The sequence below is a fragment of the Hipposideros armiger genome, unplaced genomic scaffold, assembly GCF_001890085.2.
Source record: "Hipposideros armiger isolate ML-2016 unplaced genomic scaffold, ASM189008v1 scaffold_984, whole genome shotgun sequence".
Classification (NCBI taxonomy): domain Eukaryota; kingdom Metazoa; phylum Chordata; class Mammalia; order Chiroptera; family Hipposideridae; genus Hipposideros; species Hipposideros armiger.
In genome coordinates, this window is record NW_017732334.1 from 1 (window position 1) to 6,706 (window position 6,706).

At 39.5% G+C, this 6,706-nt stretch overlaps 1 protein-coding gene across 1 annotated transcript in view; it reads left to right on the plus strand.

Moving 5' to 3' along the window:
• The first annotated feature begins 652 nt into the window (after window positions 1–652).
• SLC30A5 (solute carrier family 30 member 5) overlaps window positions 653–6,706 on the plus strand; it is a 41,531-nt gene continuing 35,477 nt past the window's right edge. Inside the window, exon 1 of the mRNA XM_019631156.1 lies at window positions 653–770. The gene's annotated coding sequence lies outside the window, so the exon portion shown is untranslated. The remainder of the gene's footprint in view (window positions 771–6,706) is intronic.

A 6,706-nucleotide genomic window follows, 5' to 3' on the forward strand; every position in this document is an offset into this window, starting at 1 on the left:
GTACTATATTGCTGCACTATATATATTGCTGTGCTAGACATTTCTGTATCACACAAGTATAATGTAGAGTTAGCATTCTTTCATTTGGTAAGTATTTGCCAAATACATATTATGCAAGTCCCTATGTTAGGAGCTGAATAAACAAAGGATTTCTAGCTCAACTATTATTTTTATTGGCTACTTATGAATTGCTACCATGACCAGAGTATTTATTAGCATTAATATATTTAATTTACTTACGTCTATATTTCTTTTTTCTCTAGCTCAAATGGGCCAAAATCTAACTTAATCTTAGACTTTAATATGCTTTTTTTCTTTCACATTTAAAGATGATTTTACTGTTCATGTGGGCCAGTGTGAATGTATAATTGGAAACAGTTTAGAAGATGGGAACCTTCAAAGTCTTTTGGATGAACTTTGATTTTTTTCTGTGACATATTAAAGAGAGCATACTTAAAAGACCTGAGGCTGACGCTAGCTAACTGTGGGCTTCAACTTCCCTTGTTTGGGTTTTTGTTTCATTTTTTATGTATACTTGTGGTTCATATAATGAACCCTATTACTTGTATAATAAGAAAAAAACAAAGACTAAAGAGTTCCTTGTGATTTCAATGATACTGAAACTTGTTTCTGCTTTTATTTTTCAGATTAACAAAATATATTGTGTTACTGTGTTTCACTAAATTTTTGAAGGCTGTGGGACTTTTTGAATCATATGATCTCCTAAAAGTAGTTCACATTGTTCAGTTCATTTTTATATTAAAACTCGGGTGAGTGTGTATGCTTCTTTTTTTCCTTAATGTTTCTTATTTCTTGGAAAATCCTGTTTTAACTGAGTATCTTTAGGAATTTTACATAGAATATTTTGTGTAATGTATTCTTCCTCATAAGTATTTGGTAAATTAAAAAAAACAAAAACCTTAGTATACCTAAGGTTAGCTATACAAAGAGATAGGTTTTTAAAAAAAAAAAAAAAAGGATTGTTTTACTCTGATAGCTTGCCAAAGCATAGACTTTTACCTTAATTTATGTTAATGAGACTTTTTTGCACATTTCTGGTTTAATAGAAGACAACTGGATTTTCATATCTGCTTTAGCATTCCACCTGTTGCATCATCTCACATCAGCTAGCCTCTAAAAAGCTCCACCTCTGAGATAGTAAGAGTGAAAAGGGCACATAATGTCTTAGTAATTTTAATGAAAATAGCTTTGACCTCACAGACTCCCTGAAAGGGTCTCGGGCCCTAGGGATTCCTAGACCATAACACTGGTGTAGTCCAACCTTCCAGCAAGCATAGAATGTCACCTGAGACCTGTCTTGGTACAGACGTTTCTTATTTTCTAAGTTAAACCATGCTGGACTACATTGAATATTTGGTCTCTGTACTCTACAGGGTCCTCATATAGTATAAATTTTACATTATTCTGCATATAGTAAGAAATTCTCTCTAAAGACTCTCTGGACCTTGAGATTAATAGTGACCACCTTCTCTGTGAATTAAAATCTGTTAAAGACTCCTGGGTGTATACTTTCAGTAATTATGGAAAGTGATTCTTGACTAGGAAATTTTAAGCATCATTTGTATGCATTTTTATATAACTATTTTGGAAATGTGAAAGGTAGGTACATAATCAGTACTTTCTTCATTTTTATTATATTATTTCAAGATTTGTTATTACTAAATTTTAGAGATGATTGGAATGATTTTTTTTGGTATTTCAAAGTGTGAAAATATATTGAGACTCCTATTGTTTTCTGGTTTGTGAACTAGTTCAGAAGGCAATTACAAAAGAAGAGTTCCCAAAATGTTGCAATGGGAGCCTTATTAAAATAAGTATTATTCTCCANCCAAGATCCCACAACAAATAACTGAACTGGGAACCAGTTATCCCAAACCCCATGCATAGTGCCTTCTACATAGTAGACACTTGAATATTTATTGAATGAATCATATTTGAATTATACACACTGATTTTGTTGTGTTTTGTTTTGTTTTTAATTGGAGAACTGAGAGCTGCTGCAGTGAGCAAAGCCCAAGAAGCAGGTGTGAACCCAAACCCAAATTTCAGTAATTCTGCCTTACAGAACCAGAGATTTTTCTAACCCTTCACACAAAAGACTAGTGGTATCTTTGATGAGACTAGTTAATGACAAATGATTTATAAGATGGGGAGGTGGATCGGTTCCCTTTCAGTTGCCCAGAGAGTCAGTGAGTGGCTCAAGGGCCACTGCCCTATTCCAAGAGCCTCCGTTTTTCTTTACCCCGTAGTAAATGAAGCTGTTCATTGTTTCTCTCTGCAACATGAACTAGGAATGTCTGCTTACTCCTGTATGGTTACTAAAGATAGTGTGTCATGTTTAGCCCAACAGGAAGACTTCATTAATGGAGACTTTAGAAATCAAAGTATCTAACTTTTGAAATTAGTAAATTTTCTAATTTAATGTGCTAATAAAAGATCTTCAATATATATTATGTTAAAAGTCAAATAGCAATATCAAAATGTACAATTGTGAATATGTGAATGTATCTAAAATACATGTGTGTCCATATGTGGAAATGCCAAGGAAAAGGTTTGGAAGGATGTATGTACCCACTTGATCACTTATGAGGAGGAAATTGGGAATTATTTAAAACTTTCATAACAACCATCTACTCAGGAATTACTTTTATAATCTCTGTTTTCTTTTTAATTAAAAAGGAAATAAAATTAGTGTCAGAAAGATCATAATAGTGATATTATCAAGAAGTATGCTTTTTTTTTAATAGATTTTATTGGGGAATTGGGGGAGGGGAACAGCGTTGGGGAATAGGGGAAGGGGAGCAGACAAGTTGCTGTCCTTTTTGTTCTTCAGTCTAGTTGTGGAAGACATTGCTTCACTGGCCCACGTTGGTATTGTGATCATTGTGCTCTTCCCGGCTGAGGCAGATCGGTCACTGGCCATTGGACAGCCGCTCACAGCGGCTCACGCCGGCTGCTGGCCACTCATGCTGGCTGCCAGCCACTCACGGTAGCTCATGGCAGCCCACTGCAGCAGGGACTGCAGCCTACGCCGTCACTAGTGACACAACAGCCCAGCTCCAGGTTGAGCTGTTGTTCACCATCTTAGCTGTAGAGGGCAGCGTCACTGGCCCGCATGTGGGATCCAAACCGGGGTCCTGCTGCTCAGAGCTGGCATCCCAAGCCAATCCCCCCCCCCAAGCCAACTCTTAACCAACTCGCCCGGCCCAAGAAGTATTTTACTTAATGTTCTATATGACTAAATCTTGCCATGAAAGTGCCAAATTTTTAGTTTTGTTAATACTTTAAACAAAAATTATTTAGAAATAATTTTATATATTGCCCCCATCTTCTTAAAACAAGTATATTCAATGTAATTTACCCTTTTTTGGGGTAACTTGGTTATTTTGAGCATAATATGGTGAACTGAACTTAAATACAGTAATTTCTTTAAAAGCTCCTTCCTAGTGCTAACATTTTGCATATGCTGCTCTCTGTACTTTGAAATACCCTTTCCTTTTCCTTGTTTTGTAATTCCTACTTATGTCCTTATTATACACTTACACACCTCAAACTCTGAAGATGACCTTTGCTTCCTTAGTTAACAGTTATCTAGTTCCACATCTAATCCTTTAGAACTCGCTTACTTACCTGGGTCACATAAATACTTGTTTTCTTGCCTGTCTTTCTTAGACCTCAATTACTTGGGGGCAAGGTCTCTATTATGCATTTAGTTAGTGTCTCGGACAGCACCTGGAAATGCATTTAGTTGTAAGTAACCAAACTAAGAAAGCTTTAAACAAATAGAGATATATTCTTACATCAAAGAAACCAGTTTGCTGGTATTTGTTCAGCCCCTCAGTGATACCATCTGGGACCAGATTCTTTGTCTTTACTCTCTGCTATCCTAATTGTGGCTTTCATATTCAGGCTTGTTATAAAATGAATAACATTTTTTAGAAAAGTTTTAGATAAAAGTCCTCCTTTGAAGGCAGAAAGAACATGAAAGAAATAGTTCTAGCTACGTCTTGCCCTTTTATCAGGAAGAAGGAAGGCGGTACTTGAAGCCTCCCTGACAGACTTGCCTTCGGTCTCATTGGCGCATATGGCATCTAGCATATAGTAGGTGTGCAAGAAACATTTCAAGAATGGCTAAATAGCCTCAAGGCTCTTTGCTAACATCAAGAATTCCAAGATTGCTGTGATTTTTACTGTACCTCTATCTATTTTTTCTTGATCTGTTTTTTCTCTCCCTACCTTTTTNTAAGTATTTTTCACAATACATTATGAAGCCCCAGCCGGCTGTGATTCCTCATTCTTTTATATGGTACTAAGACTCTTCATGATTAAGTATTGTAAATTAATCATAATTTACACAGCCCCAAGGTCCATTTTCATCTCCAAATCCCAGTCCTCCAATTTCTTTATGAGTATTAATAAAGCTAACAGCTAACATTTATTACAATATACCATTCACTGTTCTAGACAGTTTTCACATATTAACATATATAATCCTCCCAACAAACCTATGATACAGGTATTACTATTTCTATTTTACAGGTTATAAAATTGAAGTACACAAAATCCAAGTTACACAATTATTAAGTGGCAGGGTTGGTATTCAAACCAAGACAAACACAGGAGACAAGTTTCCTAAGCTTTTAGCAACAGAAAAATAACCCTAATAAGGCCTGGTCCTCTATAGGTGGCGCTGCAGGGACAGGTAAGCGCGTAGGGGAGGTGCTGAAAGGGGGCGAGGATTGGATCCTTCACCGCGGTGGGAGGGACCTAAGGAAGGGCCTGGGAAAGCGAGAATTCTGTTGTGCGCAGGCGCGGAGCTGGGCACTCCCCCGGGAGTGAGGGCTGCTGGGCCCGATGACGTGGCCTGGCAACGTCCGCTCCGGTGCGACTCCGGGGAACCCGGTGCAGCCGGAACTGCCTGCGGCCTAGCCCGGCGTGCGTGTGTTTGTGAGCCGGTTTCAGGGACAACGGCAGCGGCGGCTTGGCCTGCGCGGGCAACCAAGGAGGCCGCTGCCATGGGAGAGTGACGTCCCTGCGTCTGCTGTTCCGCTGCAGCGGCGAGACATGAGGAGACCCCGCGGCAAGGGCAGCGGCGGCGGCGGCGTCTCCTGAGCCCCGGGATGGAGGAGAAATACAGTGGGGACGTGCTCGCCGGCCCCGGCGGCGGCAGCGGCGGCCTGGGACCGGTGGACGTGCCCAGCGCACGGTAAGGGACCGATCTGGCTTCCCGCCTCCGGAGCTCCTCGCTCCCGGTGCCCGCGGACTCGCTCACTCTCACTCGCGGACCTAGAAGGCAGCTTGGCCGCTCCGGACACACCTTCCCTGGCCTCTGCCCTGGACTCCCCCAGGGTGCGCGCGAGGACCGGCGTCCCTCTCAACCCCCTGACAGCCTGGACCACCCTCCTTGGTTCAACACGCGTCCTAGAGCCCTCAGTTCTCTCCATCTGCCCCCAGGCTGCTGCTAACTTGCATTGGCAACTCTGTTCCCCGCGGCAGAATGAATGTTCTAAAACCCAGGAAGGTTCTGCTTGAACCTCTGGTTTTCAGGGCAGACCGTTAACCTTAGAACTGCCATCCAGTTCATGTGAGAGGGTTTTCTGATCGATGAGAAACATTTCTGTGGGCTGTGTATCCCTAAAATAGTAGTTTAGTGACCATTTAATTTCTGACGTCTCCCTGTGTAAGTTAGGGGAAGGTGTCACCATCGCTTCAGGCGAAGAAAACAGGGTACATACAAACAGGTAAATTTCGATGTTCAAGTTAATCCTGCACATCAAAAATCGAACCCGTTTCCTTTACCTACCTTGGTTTATTTTATCATTATATAAGAAATGTGTGCTCATTGTCAGAAAATTCAAACAGTACATATATTCAGAGTATAAAGCGAAAATTCCCCTTTTCCTTGACCGCCAGTGCTCCCACTAACCCCCAGGAGGTAAGTACGGTGACCACTTTCAAGTGTGTCCTTCTTGACCTGTCCTCTAAGTTCTGAGGTAGTGTCAAAAGTGCATAATATAAGGCCCAACAAATTGGTTGGAACTGGTATTCCTTGTCTTCATTTTTAATGAAATTAACGTTTTCTCCTTCTTGAATACTTCCTTTGAGACTTAAAGATTGTCTCAATTTTTTGAAATCATAGAGATTGCATTACTAATAGCTTTTTTTGTGAAAAGGAAAGAACACAAAATGCTGGAACAGAACTTAATTCAACTGCATTTTTGTAATGCAAGTTTAATTTTTTAATCTATTTTGAGCAACTCATTTGGTAAATAACAGCATGTCAGATACTTACTGTGACATGACAACTAAATACAATAGGCAATTCTGGCCTGGATTTGATACTAGAGGGGGAAAAAATGCTATAAAGGACAGTACTAGATCAATTAACAAAATTAGACGATGGACAATAGATTAAAGTATCATATCAAATGTTAAATTTCCTGAAGCTGGTAACTCTACTGATGTTATAAGAGAATGTCCATATTTTTAGGAAATACAAATATTTAGGGGTAAAAGAGCATGGTATATGTAACTCTTAAATAGTTCAGGACAAAAAGTCTGTATATTTAGAGATAAGGCAAATGGGACAATACATTAACAATTAGGGAATATACATAAAGAGTATACTATTGCATCTTTTTCTGTAAACTTGAAGTTATTTTTAAATAGTTTAAAATTGTTTTTT